Here is a 16677-nt window from a genome sequence, read left to right on the forward strand (position 1 = left end):
CAAACAAAGCAGTGAAATTTTTACCCAAGTGCCTATTATAGCATATAAACGTAACAAAAATATAAAAGATTACCTTGCGAAATTAGGGTAACAGTTGAAAGACTTTTGAAAAGGGACCATGCTTAAACAGTTTTAAGCAAAAAATCCCGATACACTGTTAGTAATAATCTGAATTATAGGCATCAAACTTATAAATATGAGTTAGCAAACAACGATGTTAAGTCTTGTAATTTATTACGAATGCTGGTTGAAGGAACTGCATTTCATTTTAATGACGAGAGTTCGGGAGACCAAGATATTAATCTCTTGAATTATTCATCATGAATATTCATTAGTAATGTGCATATTAATCTTAGTGTGTATTTCTGAAATCTCAGTGTGTAATTAACAATTCTCAGTGTGTGTTTTTCAATTTATTTCATCTCAGTGTGTCTTTTTAAAATCTCCGTGTGTAATTTTAAATTCTCAGTGTGTGTTTTTGCTTTTTTTAAATCTCAGTGTGTAATTTCGATTTCTCAGTGTGTTATTTTAGGTTTTTAAATCTCAGTGTGGTGTTTTAATTCTCAGTGTGTAATTTGTTTTCGAAAAAAAGGTTTAAACATAGTTTTGACGAGAACGGCTTGCCATACCACAATATTACAAAAACAAAAGTCACCGTCGGAACAAACTTTCTTAAATTTGTCTACTACTTAATCTATGATTTTTAAATGAACCCTTAAACATAAAACGGTACAAATTTTACTGCACTAAAGATTTTTCTTCAGTATTCTATTTCAATTTCTCGATTTACTAGAACTTATCAGAAATCTTTAATACACTATTTTTTTTACAACCATGCAACATGTATAAAACCTTAGATATTTTATATCATGATAGGTATATGATCTTTATGGATTTGTACTTGAGTAATAGATTTTTGTACGGAGTACAACATAGACTGTAATTAATTATGTTATATATCTATATCAAATGGTGGGAAACAAATAAAATGGCCAAATATCAGTCTATAAATTACTGTTGTAGCCTTGACCTTTGACCTAGTTATCTACGATCAATTGGGTCTTTTGCACCCCAAGGTCCAGTACCTACCAAAGATAGGTTCAAAACTAATTATGAATTGAAAGATATTTTCTAGAAATAGAACTTATCTCAAAGATTTAGTAGTATATTTATAGGTGCTGTTACCTTGATCTTTGCTACACTGAAGAAAAACTCAATAGGGTTCTTGTTCCATCCAAGAGCATACTCTAGCTATGTTTGGTGAAGGTTTTGACATATGCATCAAAAGCTGTCACCGGGAAACCAAATTGTTGTCCCCAATTTTCAGTCTATAAATGACCTCTGTATCCTTGACCTTTACCCTAGTGATCTCAAATATTAAAACTGTAAGTCACGTAATCGTAAGATAAATAGTCTAAAAGATTACATCTTGAAATAAAACATTTCAGTCTACCAATAGCTGCTGTGACCTTGACCCTATTGACATTAAAATCCATATTTTATCAAGCAATTATAAAATCAAATAAGGTCAAGAGGATGAAACGATTAAAAAGAGTTTGGAGTGCAAATCAATGAGAAAGCAACCTAACGGCACAAATAACCAAAAGACTTCAATTTAATGATTTATACAAACCAATGAAGAACCAGGATCAAAAAGTGAATGATAAACATCTCTGACATAACTTTTTTCGATTTGTAAATTGCTTTTATCATATGAGATCTTCCTGTAACTAGCAAATTTTATGTTGGGCTTTCAAAACTTTTCATCTTTAGCACCCACTACTAGTTATTACAGAAACATAGGTAAAGCCATCGGTAAAATACCTTTGTTCCAATATATACCTAAGCACTAACATGATTCATTATTAATGATGGTTTTTTGAGTGATCGTATGCAATAACTTACATTTTCCCCTCAATTATATTGTAGGGGATCATACAGGGTTATTGAATGAATATTGGTGAATATTGACCTGAGTGCATTTTTATATTTCATGAGCTTGCGATTGCAATATATATTCTACGAGGGATATTTGCCACCACTATTCATCCATAACCATTTTATTGAAAAGTAAAGTTAAAAAAAAATATTTTAAACATACTTTTATCTCTAATGGCGTCCTTAATTTGAAGCTATATTTGCATCAGTGCAAAATGATACATTATGCCATGCTTACTTTTGGTTACATTCTGTATGATATATATTGTTGCTATGCAATAAAACTAATGATATATATTGTTGCTATGCAATAAAACTAAGTATTGGCGTCAGGATCTTTTCAACTGCCATACTAACTGACCATATGTTTGACCATTTTTACTGAGCTATCTTCTTCAAAGCGACTAAACTAGTTGTCCCACAGGTTTTTTGCTGAATATAATGTGCAAGATTGATACCGTCAACTTAGTATTTGGAAAAGTTGACAGAGCCTAGTACACAATCAGACTCGTATAAAACGCATTTTGTAAAACTTTACTTGTGAAAAAACGGATTGCAGAAGAATAAGCCGATGATTGTTGACAACATATGACTTAAGAGTGATACGGCTTATGTTCTTCTCATATATTGTATGATGGTATGATACTAAACCCCTAACGGGAGGAATTGAGCTTGATTTTCATATGATGAAGATATAATCTTTCAATCAGTTTAATTGAGGTCTGGAGCTGGCATGTCAGTAACTGCTAGTAGTCCTTTGTTAATTTATGTATCATTGTCATTTTGCTTAGTTTCTTTTGTTACCTATTCTGACATCGGACTCGGACTTCTTTTATACTGAGTTTTACTGTGTATATTGCTGTGTGTTTGTTTATTCTACATTGTCTAGAGGTATCGGGGGAGGGTTGAGTTCTCACAAAACATGTTTAACCCCGCCTCATTTTTGCGCTTGTCCCAAGTCAAGAGCCTCTGGCCTTTGTTAGTCTTGTATGTTTTTTTTTAATTTTAGTTCATTTATATGTTTTGGAGTTTAGTGTGACGTTCATTTTCACTGAACTAGTACACATTTTTATTTAGGGGCCAGCTGAAGCCCGCCTCCGGGTGCGGGATTTTCTCGCTGTGTTGAAGTCCAGTGGCCTTTGGCTGTTTTCTGCTCTTTGGTCGGGTTGTTGTCTTTTTGACACATTCCCCATTTCCATTCTCAGTTTTATAATAGAATTAAAAATACATTTACAGGAAATAAACACGTTTATTAGAATTATAATTCTTTCTCAAGGAATAGCTGGACTCCACGGCGCTTGTAGCCACCAAGAAAAGGATCTCCTACATTCACAACACTGAGGAAGACGGACGTAGTAAGGATACCAGTATCGCGGTTTATGGTGTGGACAAAACATGTATAGTTTCAGTGACAAGAAGCCGGCAGGATAACAGATAGATGGGGCCCAAGGGTTATTACATGGCAAATTACTGCAGCGTTGTCGGCTGAAAAATAGATTAATATAATATGCTATTTACATAAGACAATTATTATAAAGCAAATTTGGAATTATATATATGCCTTCGTTTCATCACTTTTTACTTGCATAAAGAATATGACGTTCAAACTTGACAATTCAAAACTAACTGCATGTTTCATTAGAATCCGTATTATGATTCATTGACAACAATCGTGAGGCATTCCAAAATTAGATTTTATTTCAAAACAAAAAGCAACATTCATGACAGCACGTGCTTCCCATGACAACGTCACAACAATGCACAGAAAAAAAGTAAGATTTAATTCGTAATTTTATGTTTGTAGAATAAAAATGTAATTATAAGAATTGAATGCTTCATTTTGTTATTTGAAAGGGCTTTAAAAGCGTTGATCGCGAGCTTCACTCAAAATGTACTTCGGTCAACGCTTTTTCACACGTATATAAAATTACAAAAGCAAGCATTACATTCTCAAATAAAACACCAATACGGAAAAATGTAAGGGTATATTCATCATGCATGTGTACGACAGTCGATCTTGTAAAATTGTGTATACTACATAAGTAATAGAATTCCTTGAACACGACATATAAATAATTAAATATACAACATAGTATATAATAATATGGTAATGTCGCTGTTGAGAGTGGGATCCTTCTTTTAAAGTTGTATGCCTTTTAAAATTACTAACGGTCGAATGGGAATAACAATTACAATATATATGACTTACTTTCCACAGTATGCATATGGTATCTGGCTTTTCACATAATACCAATGGAAATAACAAAACCCATTCTTGATCCATATTTTTTGAGGCACTTTCAATATTGCATGTTTCTTGTAACACAATGGATATCCAAGATTAGGTCTATAAAAAAATAAACAGATAAAATCATCACATTTTAACTAGCTACAACCGTTAGGTGTCGCTTTTATTTTCCACTACTCAGAGTTTAATTTAGAGTATCATTATACAAATTCATTATAGCATTATAGGTTATCACATTACTATTGGTCGGACAAAAAATCTATACATTTTCGTGGATACTTATAGATTATCGTTGGTCATCTCAACGAGATTGATTTTCTCGCTTGAGCCGGTACGGCGAAAGTGAGAAAAGCAATCGAGTTGAGATGACCAATGATAATCTGTTTATCGCTATTTTACCTATGACGACGTTGTTAATTTCATTGACACAGGCACATGCGCCCTTAGTTTCTAGCGATAATTTTTCATATCACTCTACTGTGCTGAGAAAGGAAATTATCAGTCAGTAAGATCAAAGGAAAATTTCGTAAAATAGCGATAATTTATTATCGTGACTTTTACTAATTTTGCACACAAACCAACAGAAGATTTGTGTTTTTTTCAACCCTTTAATTCGTTATTCACCTATTCCTACTGAATCAACTATTAACGTTAACTATCGTATATGTTCCGGACCATATCAGTATTTGTACCATACGCGTATGGTCATGACCATATGCGTATACCCATATGGTCCGACCATACGCGCATGTTCGGATCATATGAGTATACTAAGACTCGTTTGGTTAATAACGGGCTGGACCATATGAGTATTTAGACCATATAGGTATTTTTCAAATAAATTCTAACTTCCTTCGCAGGAGAACAAAGCTCATTCTCCGAACCCAAACCGGCACCAGTTACTAACTGATTCCTTTATCTTTACATATTGTCTGAATCATGGTGTAAATGTTATCTTGCCTTCGCTAGAAACAATTTAGAGCGTTTTATTTTGTCGAACTTTTCGTCCGCAAAAGAAGCCACAGGCGTTTTGGGCATGAACCTTTTTTCTTGTTTAAATTATTATTTCAGAAACAGAGTTTATTCTAATCTCAACTTATTTTCAATTAATTATTGTGTTCTTTCTCCTTCTCGTATGATTTTTCTGTTATTGTAAGATCGTATAGATAGGAGCAAGAAAATATTAAATAACTAAAAACAATTTGAAATATTTAAGAAAGATAGATTTAGTAAAAAAAAACCAATAAAATAAATTTTTAAAAAAGAAAAGAAAGAGGGTTCAATAACCAAAATTCCTGTGAGTTAAGCAACTGACTTCTTGTTTTACAGTTCATTTAGATATTTCTAGAAGTTATTTTCATAAGTAGACATATTGCGTTTCGTACAAATTTAAGGACAAATCAATAATGACCATGTAAAAATGGTTTTACTATAATCATGTAACAATGATTACAAAATGATTGAAAGAGTAAACATTTCATTATTAGAAACTCTTAATTTATGAGACACCCTTTTAACGTTCAATCGTGTTAACTAACCGGACCATACGCGTATGGTCCAAATACTCATATGGTCCGGAACATATATACATTGTACATATGTAAAGTAACGTTGCGTTACTTCCTTAGAAGATCATATTGTATTCAGAAAAATCTAAATTATATGACCATAAGGAGACGTGAAGTACACGCTAAGGAGACGACAAACTTACGACTTAAAACAGCATATTTAAAATCGAAAACGTACACAAGAAATCACTTACATGTAATACAAATGATTTCATGTTGAATATTTTAAAAAACGAAACGAGCCACGCTCTATCGAGGGTGCCATTTTACTGATTTGACAATTGACTTGTAGTCGACGTGTAATTCAATTTTAATCAACTTTAAATTGAATCAAATTTAGAAATATAAACGTTGATGAGCTGATATAACCGAAAAGGATCAAACTGAATTCAATTCTCTCTTCCAAGCTTTTTTTTGATTTGTTCACAAATTTTTTTTATATATTCAGTATCTCGAGCTTCTCCGTCAACTGTTTTAATTTGGTTTACAATTTATGTGTTGTATACAGTGCTTTGGTTAGAATTTAGTTTTCAAGTTCACTTACGGAGAAGAAACTGGTGCTTTTAAGCGGGCAATCGCTAGTTTCGCAACCTCGACTTCAGCCTTTATATCTGGGTCTGCATCTAATGTTGCTTGCATTTTTTCAACCCTGAAACAATAATTAACCTATTAATGTTTAATTTATATAGCACATGATTTTTTTGCTCTGTGAAATAATTGCATTGTGTACGTATTCTATACTGAATATATTAAAACCATACCCACCAAACGAGCAATCACAACCTTATCGAAGACACTACGATTGTATGCTGAATATATTAAAACCACACCATTCAAACGAGAAAACATAGCCTTAATTGAAGACACGGATATATTAAAACCACACCCATCAAACGAGCAATCATAGCCTTAATCGAAGACACTACGATTGTATACTGAATACATTAAACCACACCCATCAAACGAGCAACCATAGCCTTAATCGAAGAGACTACGATTGTATATTGAATATATTAAAACCACGCCCATCAAACGAGCAAACATAGCAAAACCGAACGATAACAGTGCAAGTAAAAAACAGTAACATCATGCAATATTAAAACACAGCATTATTATAAGCTCACACAAAACTGAAATTATCAAATCATTTTTGTAGATGCCAAACTTTCAGGTCTTTCTAATAAATTTGTCTTCACCCTTTGTTTAATTCTTCTCACATCTAGTAACAATCTTAATCAATGTCATCTGCTACGTACAAGTATTAAATAAAGGAAAGAAAATAAAAGATTTTCACATTTTGTAAAAAAAAACAAAAAAAAACGCTTAGGTTATAGAATTAAACTGAAAAAATTACTTATCTCAATGATCTAAGTTTATTCTCAGAACATAAAAAGCAGACCATATGACATTCTTGCAGGAAGACTTTTTTCATTTTTTCCCCCAGTACTGAACGACTTTCTATTTTCATCTTTTATGCACAATTATTTCCGATTAATTGTATTCAGGATATCTACTATCTAGCTGATTTTATTATGCCAGTTCTAATTCAGATAATCTATTTTCAAAATCCTCCTGCCCACTTTGAAATATGAAATGGACGATCTTTGGTGTGAAATACTTACGGAAAGTTGTCATCCTCACTGGTCATGACATTAGCAAACGGTTCTGTAAAACATTCTCCATCATTCGGACCACACTGATCTTGTGAAAAGCATGAAGATGCTGCCAACACCAAGAGCTAATGAAATAAAGAAAATAAAAGATTTTCACATTTTGTTAAAAAATATCCCCAACAACCATGGTTATACAGCTAAAAAATATTAATTACACACAATAACATATTTTCTCACACCAGCTTAAATACTTAATTAAGCAAAACAAACAAAAAACTAAAATCAAACAGTCAACATAAATAACACATCAAAAACAGTTTTTAAAACTGCTCAAATACAAAGAACAACATTCACTCTTTAAAATGCTATGTGTTATTCGTTCATGTTTATTCTTATTAAAGTGTTCACTTAAAACGCCATTTGTTGTGTCTAATTTGTCTTTGCTTGTATATCTGTTTTTGCGGAGAAGTCGGGTAAAGTTGTTAAATGTGGCCTGTTGTACTGTCCATTACTTTTAGGCAATTCCTGTTACCCATTTTTTTTATTGCTCTAGACTCTTAAAATCGAAACAAAACCGTACGTGGAAGTTGTCAAAGTATATAACATCACAAGGCAAATACATTTTCAATTGTCAAAAGCAAAAACAGTTTCCTTGCAATGCTTTTTTGTTTTGGTTAGAATAGTTAAAATACAAACCAAGAAATTATATGTAACTAGAAAAATATTGCTTACCAGAATATAATACATTGTTGTTAACTTGAAGTCAGCAGAATCTAACAACTTCTAGTTATGTTGTTAGAAAACACGATCCGCACGGAGGAGGCGTATACTTTGAAATAAGTTTTATTTGATATTCTTCACTCCGCTTTTGTTCGGAAATACTCGTGCTTATACGTGGCTTTAAAATCTCATTAGAGCAAATTTTCACAGACGAACATCTTAATTTCGATACATTTAGCCACGCCTCTTTAGAACCAATCCTACTTGTTGTACTTTTCTATTTATATATTTCACATAATTGGAGTTGTGAAAGATGTGACGCTTTTCTCTATGAATATCTTCATTTTTATAAAGAAACATGTTGTGATGTCGCAGATTGTTAATTTTTTTAAAACATTCGATTGAAACTTTTCTGTTTTCGTTAATGTCAGTTAGAACATGTAAAAATAATTACAACATATTGATACCATCCTCAAAACCTTTTGTTATATTTTACCGGGGGGAGGAGGGACAGGAGGGTTTTGTGCAGATTGACTATTCATTTTCATCTGTTTGCTACGCCCGCTTATATTTTCTTCTAGTGCTGTAATAAATGAAAGGATTATCAATAAAAATAATATGCACATTTTATTGACTTGTGTTAAACTTTTGGCATTAGTAGCCCAGTTAGCGTCTGCTTTCAATTTAGAATTACATCTATCAATTGGCCGTGATGGTCGGATGAGCACTAAAACTAAATTATTTCAATTTTCTCATTGTAAACTTTAATTTTTTTGTAGAAATCTAATAGCATACCTCCAATTTTCTTATTTTAAGTCCCTATCAGCATGTCCTTGATAAGGGTTACGATTAATTTGGTAGTTAACTAAAGGTTCTCCATGGTGCAGTTGAAATAATGCCTACGAAAATTTAACGGACGCAATCATGACTTACTTAAATAATATGTTCAACAAATGCTAACTACGAAAGCCTATGAGGGTCACAAAAAAAAATAAAAAATATTTATCTTGTAATTACGAGATAATTATCGCGTAATTACGAGAAAACTATCGCGTAATTACGAGATAATCATTTTTTAACTCGTAATAACGAGATAATTATCGCGTAATTACGAGATAATTATCGCGTAATTACGAGAAAACTATCTTGTAATTACGAGATAATCATCGCGTAATAACGAGAAAACTATCGCGTAATTTCGAGATAAGAAGTTTGTTATCTCGTAATTACGAGATAATTATCGCGTAATTACGAGATTATTATCACGTTATTACGAGAAAACTATCTCGTAATTACGAGATAATCATTTTTTTTATCTCGCAATTACGAGATAATCATCGCGTAATTACGAGAAAACTATCGCGTAATTACGAGATAAAATAAACTGCTTCGCTGAGCGCAGCTGGATACGCCCGCAGAGGTCCAACCATGAACAGTTGTGGCAAAAATGGACACAATATTCAAGCTTGATACAGGTCTGAATTCTGATTGTAATTAAATATTTGACATATTATAGGTTTCTGAATAAATGTAGTCAAAGAACTTGAAATTGGTTATATGAATTGAATTTATATTCAATTAAAGATTTCTTGCTGTTGTGCAATACACTGTGCTGTTGCGCAATACTTAGTAAATCTGTTGTCAGACTATAAACAAATAAAGTTCAATTATTTCTCAATGTCATGTTAGAAATCTATGAAAATGTAAAGGGAGCTTACATCAATAGATATAAACTATTCACCAAAGTTTCATGAGAATCGCTGACAGCATTTTTGAGTTATTGTCCGAAAACTGGGAAATCTCCCTTTTTTATGAATAAAACCCCATAACTCGGAAACGTAAAACCTAATATTAATAGAAAACGAAAGGGAGCTCACGTCAATAGACATAAACAATTCACCAAAGTTTTATGCAAATTAGTTATTAAAGCGTTTTTGAGTGAATGTCCGACATGTTGACGACGGACGGACAGACGGACAGACGGACAACGGTATACCATAATACGTCCCGTAAACGGGCGTATAAAAATGATTATCTCGTAATTACGAGATAAAAAAATGATTATCTCGTAATTACGCGATAGTTTTCTCGTAACTACGCGATGATTATCTCGTAATTATGAGATAAAAAAAAATGATTATCTCGTAATTACGCGATAGTTTTCTCGTAATTACGCGATAGTTTTCTCGTATTTACGCGATAATTATCTCGTAATAACGCGATAGTTTTCTCGTAATTACGTGATAATTATCTCGTAATTACGCGATAGTTTTCTCGTAATTACGAGATATCTATCTCGTTATTACGCGATAAATATTTTTTTTGTGACCCTTATAGGCTTTCGTAATAATCCATTTGTACAATACCGTCCTCTTTTTCTTCTTTTATGATTATCCCCAACCATAATTTATATTATTACTGACAGTTTACTTGTCATGAACAACACAATGAATGCCACAAGTTCACCCCGAATTTTGGTAAGGTTAACACTACTCAGTCTGTAGTTTCTTTTGCAATGTTTTGGTGGGGTTAACACTTCTCAGTCTGTTGGTTCTTGTTCAATGTTTTGGTGGGGTTAACACTACTCAGTCTAAAGTTTCTTGTTCAATGTTTTGGTGGGGTTAACACTACTCAGTCTAAAGTTTCTTGTTCAATGTTTTGGTGGGGTTAACACTACTCAGTCTAAAGTTTCTTGTTCAATGTTTTGGTGGGGTTAACACTTCTCAGTCTAAAGTTTCTTGTTCAATGTTTTGGTGGGGTTAACACTACTCAGTCTAAAGTTTCTTGTTCAATGTTTTGGTGGGGTTAACACTACTCAGTCTAAAATTTCTTGTTCAATGTTTTGGTGGGTTTGACACTTCTCAGTCTAAAGTTTCTTGTTCAATGTTTTGGTGGGGTTAACACTTCTCAGTCTGTTGTTTCTTGTGCATTGTTTTGGTAGGGTTAACACTATTCAGTCTAAAGTTTCTTGTTCAATGTTTTGGTGGGGTTAACACTTCTCAGTCTGTTGTTTCTTGTGCATTGTTTTGGTGGGGTTAACACTTCTCAGTCTGTTGTTTCTTGTGCATTGTTTTGGTAGGGTTAACACTATTCAGTCTAAAGTTTCTTGTTCAATGTTTTGGTGGGGTTAACACTTCTCAGTCTGTTGTTTCTTGTGCATTGTTTTGGTAGGGTTAACACTATTCAGTCTAAAGTTTCTTGTTCAATGTTTTGGTGGGGTTAACACTTCTCAGTCTGTTGTTTCTTGTGCATTGTTTTGGTAGGGTTAACACTATTCAGTCTAAAGTTTCTTGTTCAATGTTTTGGTGGGGTTAACACTTCTCAGTCTGTTGTTTCTTGTGCATTGTTTTGGTGGGGTTAACACTTCTCAGTCTGTTGTTTCTTGTGCATTGTTTTGGTAGGGTTAACACTATTCAGTCTAAAGTTTCTTGTTCAATGATTTGGTGGGGTTAACACTTCTCAGTCTGTTGTTTCTTGTGCATTGTTTTGGTGGGGTTAACACTTCTCAGTCTGTTGTTTCTTGTGCATTGTTTTGGTAGGGTTAACACTATTCAGTCTAAAGTTTCTTGTTCAATGTTTTGGTGGGGTTAACACTTCTCAGTCTGTTGTTTCTTGTGCATTGTTTTGGTAGGGTTAACACTATTCAGTCTAAAGTTTCTTGTTCAATGTTTTGGTGGGGTTAACACTTCTCAGTCTGTTGTTTCTTGTGCATTGTTTTGGTGGGGTTAACACTTCTCAGTCTGTTGTTTCTTGTGCATTGTTTTGGTGGGGTTAACACTATTCAGTCTAAAGTTTCTTGTTCAATGTTTTGGTGGGGTTAACACTTCTCAGTCTGTTGTTTCTTGTGCATTGTTTTGGTAGGGTTAACACTATTCAGTCTAAAGTTTCTTGTTCAATGTTTTGGTGGGGTTAACACTTCTCAGTCTGTTGTTTCTTGTGCATTGTTTTGGTGGGGTTAACACTTCTCAGTCTGTTATTTCTTGTGCATTGTTTTGGTAGGGTTTACACTATTCAGTCTAAAGTTTCTTGTTCAATGTTTTGGTGGGGTTAACACTTCTCAGTCTGTTGTTTCTTGTGCAATGGTTTGGTGGGGTTAACACTTCTCAGTCTGTTTTTTCTTGTGCAATGTTTTGGTGAGGTTAATACAACTCTGGTGGGGTTGATACTTTTCAGCTTGTAGTTTCTTTTGCTATGCTTTGGTGGGGTTAATACTGCTCTGGTGGGGTTTATACTTCTCAGTCCGTAGTATGTTGTGAAATGTTTTAGCGGGGTTAATACTACTCAGTCTGTAGTTTCTAGTGCAATATTTTATTGGGGTTAACACAACTCAGTCTATAGTTACTTGTGCAATGATTTTGTAGGGTTAATACTACTCAGTCTGTAGTTTCTTGTGCAATGTTTTGGTGTTAACACATCTTCTTATATCTAGCTCCTCCGTCTGTAGTTTCTTGTGCAATGTTTTGGTGGGGTTTATACTACTCAGTCTGTAGTTTTTTGTGCAATGGTTTAGTGGGATTAATACTACACAGTCTGTTGTTTCTTGTACACTGTTTTGTCCGGGTTAATACTACTCCGTCTGTAGTTTATTGTGCAATGTTTTGACGGGGTTAATACTACGCAGTCTGTAGTTTCATGTGTAATGTTTTGGTGTGGTTAACACTACTCCGTCTATATTTCTTGTACAATGTTTTGGTGGGGTTAAAATAACTCGGTCTGTAGTTTCTTGTGCACTGTATTGTTTGGGTTAATACTGCTCAGTCTGTAGTTTCTTGTGCAATGTTTTGTCGGGGTTAATACTACTCAGTCTGTAGTTTCTTGTGCAATGTTTTGTCGGGGTTAATACTACTCAGTCTGTAGTTTCTTGTGCAATGTTTTGTCGGGGTTAATACTACCCAGTCTGTAGTTTCTTGTGCACTGTTTTGGTGGGGTTAATACTACTCAGTCTGTAGTTTCTTGTGCAATGTTTTGTCGGGGTTAATACTACCCAGTCTGTAGTTTCTTGTGCAATGTTTTGTCGGGGTTAATACTACTCAGTCTGTAGTTTCTTGTGCAATGTTTTGTCGGGGTTAATACAACTCAGTCTGTAGTTTCTTGTGCAAGGTTTTGTCGGGGTTAATACTACCCAGTCTGTAGTTTCTTGTGCAATGTTTTGTCGGGGTTAATACTACTCAGTCTGTAGTTTCTTGTGCAATGTTTTGTCGGGGTTAATACTACTCAGTCTGTAGTTTCTTGTGCACTGTTTTGGTGGGGTTAATACTACTCAGTCTGTAGTTTCTTGTGCACTGTTTTGGTGGGGTAAATACTACTCAGTCTGTAGTTTCTTGTGCACTGTTTTGGTGGGGTTAATACTACTCAGTCTGTAGTTTCTTGTGCAATGTTTTGTCGGGGTTAATACTGCTCAGTCTGTAGTTTCTTGTGCAATGTTTTGTCGGGGCTAATACTACTTTGTCGGGGTTAATACTACTCAGTCTGTAGTTTCTTGTGCAATGTTTTGTCGTGGTTAATACTACTCAGTCTGTAGTTTCTTGTGCACTGTTTTGGTGGGGTTAATACTACCCAGTCTGTAGTTTCTTGTGCACTGTTTTGGTGGGGTTATTACTGCTCAGTCTATAGTTTCTTGTGCAATGTTTTGTCGGGGTTAATACTACTCAGTCTGTAGTTTCTTGTGCAATGTTTTGTCGGGGTTAATACTACTCAGTCTGTAGTTTCTTGTGCAATGTTTTGGTGTTAACACATCTTATATCTAGCTCCTCCGTCTGTAGTTTCTTGTGCAATGTTTTGGTGGGGTTTATACTACTCAGTCTGTAGTTTTTTGTGCAATGGTTTAGTGGGATTAATACTACACAGTCTGTTGTTTCTTGTACACTGTTTTGTCGGGGTTAATACTACTCCGTCTGTAGTTTATTGTGCAATGTTTTGACGGGGTTAATACTACGCAGTCTGTAGTTTCATGTGTAATGTTTTGGTGTGGTTAACACTACTCCGTCTATATTTCTTGTGCAATGTTTTGGTGGGGTTAAAATAACTCGGTCTGTAGTTTCTTGTGCACTGTATTGTTTGGGTTAATACTGCTCAGTCTGTAGTTTCTTGTGCAATGTTTTGTCGGGGTTAATACTACTCAGTCTGTAGTTTCTTGTGCAATGTTTTGTCGGGGTTAATACTACCCAGTCTGTAGTTTCTTGTGCACTGTTTTGGTGGGGTAATACTACCCAGTCTGTAGTTTCTTGTGCAATGTTTTGGTGGGGTTAATACTACTCAGTCTGTAGTTTCTTGTGCACTGTTTTGGTGGGGTTAATACTACTCAGTCTGTAGTTTCTTGTGCAATGTTTTGTCGGGGTTAATACTGCTCAGTCTGTAGTTTCTTGTGCAATGTTTTGTCGGGGTTAATACTACTTTGTCGGGGTTAATACTACTCAGTCTGTAGTTTCTTGTGCAATGTTTTGTCGTGGTTAATACTACTCAGTCTGTAGTTTCTTGTGCACTGTTTTGGTGGGGTTAATACTACCCAGTCTGTAGTTTCTTGTGCACTGTTTTGGTGGGGTTATTACTGCTCAGTCTATAGTTTCTTGTGCAATGTTTTGTCGGGGTTAATACTACTCAGTCTGTAGTTTCTTGTGCAATGTTTTGTCGGGGTTAATCCTACTCAGTCTGTAGTTTCTTGCGCAATGTTTTGTCGGGATTTGTCGGGGTTAATACTACTCAGTCTGTAGTTTCTTGTGTAATGTTTTGTCGGGGTTAATACTACTCAGTCTAAAGTTTCTTGTGCAATGTTTTGTCGGGGTTAATACTACTCAGTCTGTAGTTTCTTGTGCAATGTTTTGTCGGGATTTGTCGGGGTTAATACTACTCAGTCTGTAGTTTCTTGTGTAATGTTTTGTCGGGGTTAATACTACTCAGTCTAAAGTTTCTTGTGCAATGTTTTGTCGGGGTTAATACTACTCAGTCTGTAGTTTCTTGTTCAATGTTTTGTCGAGGTTAATACTGCTCAGTCTGTAGTTTCTTGTGCAATGTTTTGTCGGAGTTGATACTGCTCAGTCTGTAGTTTCTTGTGCAATGTTTTGTCGGGGTTAATACTACTCAGTCTGTAGTTTCTTGTGCAATGATTTGTCGGGGTTAATACTACTCAGTCTGTAGTTTCTTGTGCAATGTTTTGTCGGGGTTAATACTACTCAGTCTGTAGTTTCTTGTGTAATGTTTTGTCGGGGTTAATACTGCTCAGTCTGTAGTTTCTTGTGCAATGTTTTGAGTAGATTGTTGTTTCTGGCCCTCTTTTATTAATGATTTTTATTGTGACATTCCTTTTGTATCTTCTTACCTTTTAAAACAGTTATAGAAAAAACTATCTAGCAACAATGACAATATAGACAGACAGTTAGAAAAACTATCCACAATACACTTTTTGAACACAATATTCTGGTTAAGGTTTTGAGTATTATCTGACGTGTATTCAGTTAAGAATTATACCTTAACATTCCATTCAAAAGTAAAATATCAAAAGCATTCAGATGTCAGTGAAATAAAAAAAAAAGGAAATATACAACTCTCTTTACTTGTTGTAGTATCTGTTGTGATTATTGATTGCGCATATTTTTGTAATTTTTCAGTTGATAATTTTTGCAAATTTTACAAAATCTGGAAGATTTCTTGACATTTGTCTCAGCTGTTTTTTGGTTATTTTTGTGGAATTTCAAGTATTCCTGATAAAGATAAATTCTAGAGTGCTCATCGAGCTCCCCCTTCCCCCCTCCCCCCTCCCCCCCCAAAAAAAATAAAACAAACAAACACAAAAGCAAAAACAAAAGCAAAAACAAAAGCAAAAACAAAACAAAACAAAAAGAAACAACGTCCACAGACATGCTCAAAAAAATAAAAAAGAACATCCAATTGAAATATAGCAACCAACAGATGAAACCTTAGGGTATCGGGAGTGAAGTCGTGTCCTCCGGAAGGGTTTGCAGTTCCTGCACCATTAGTAATACCCGTCGTGTTTCTCCTGTATAAAACCGTTGATAAAATAACCGGTCATCAGGCATTTCACATTATCGAATTTTTAAATGGATTTTTTTGTGTATATATCATACACTTGTAAAAATTGGTTTCTAACTAGTTCTGTCAAACATATTTGATTTCCTGGTTGCTATCAACTCTCAACTATCTGCTATTTATTTTAGCCAAGTTCAAAATTTTAATCAGTGCACCTTAGAACATGAACATTACTTGTTATCCTATTAAAAAGGAACTTTTTCTAAAATTTCTCCATTACTCATAGTATAACCTTTAGATGATGTCTCTTTAACAAGTCCTTGAAATGGATGCAACCTTGTCAACAATAATTTATACTTTTCTTCGATACGAACCTATTGTTTTGTTGCGTCGATGGCATTTTTGATCCTGTGTATTGCAACTGACCTCACCAGCAATGTGTGTTAATATGTTTATGCAAACACTATATCTCAAAGCGATTTTCAAATCACATATGTAGTCTACACAATGTTACATATAGACTATAAAATAAAAATAAAATTGAGAATGGAAATGGGGAATGTGTCAAAGAGACAACAACCCGACCATAGAGCAGACAACAGCCGAA

The 16677-nt window shown here is 34.3% G+C and overlaps 1 long non-coding RNA gene across 1 annotated transcript; it reads right to left on the minus strand.

Annotated features, from left to right (window-relative positions):
* Positions 1-3167: 3167 nt before the first annotated feature.
* LOC127701116 (uncharacterized) lies at positions 3168-4279 on the minus strand. The gene is made up of 2 exons (XR_007981823.1): positions 4148-4279; positions 3168-3423 (listed from the first exon to the last, which is right to left on the minus strand). It is a non-coding gene; the product is annotated as an uncharacterized LOC127701116 (long non-coding RNA).
* Positions 4280-16677: the final 12398 nt, after the last annotated feature.

This window comes from Mytilus californianus, unplaced genomic scaffold, assembly GCF_021869535.1.
Source record: "Mytilus californianus isolate M0D057914Y unplaced genomic scaffold, xbMytCali1.0.p SCAF_5, whole genome shotgun sequence".
Lineage (NCBI taxonomy): Eukaryota > Metazoa > Mollusca > Bivalvia > Mytilida > Mytilidae > Mytilus > Mytilus californianus.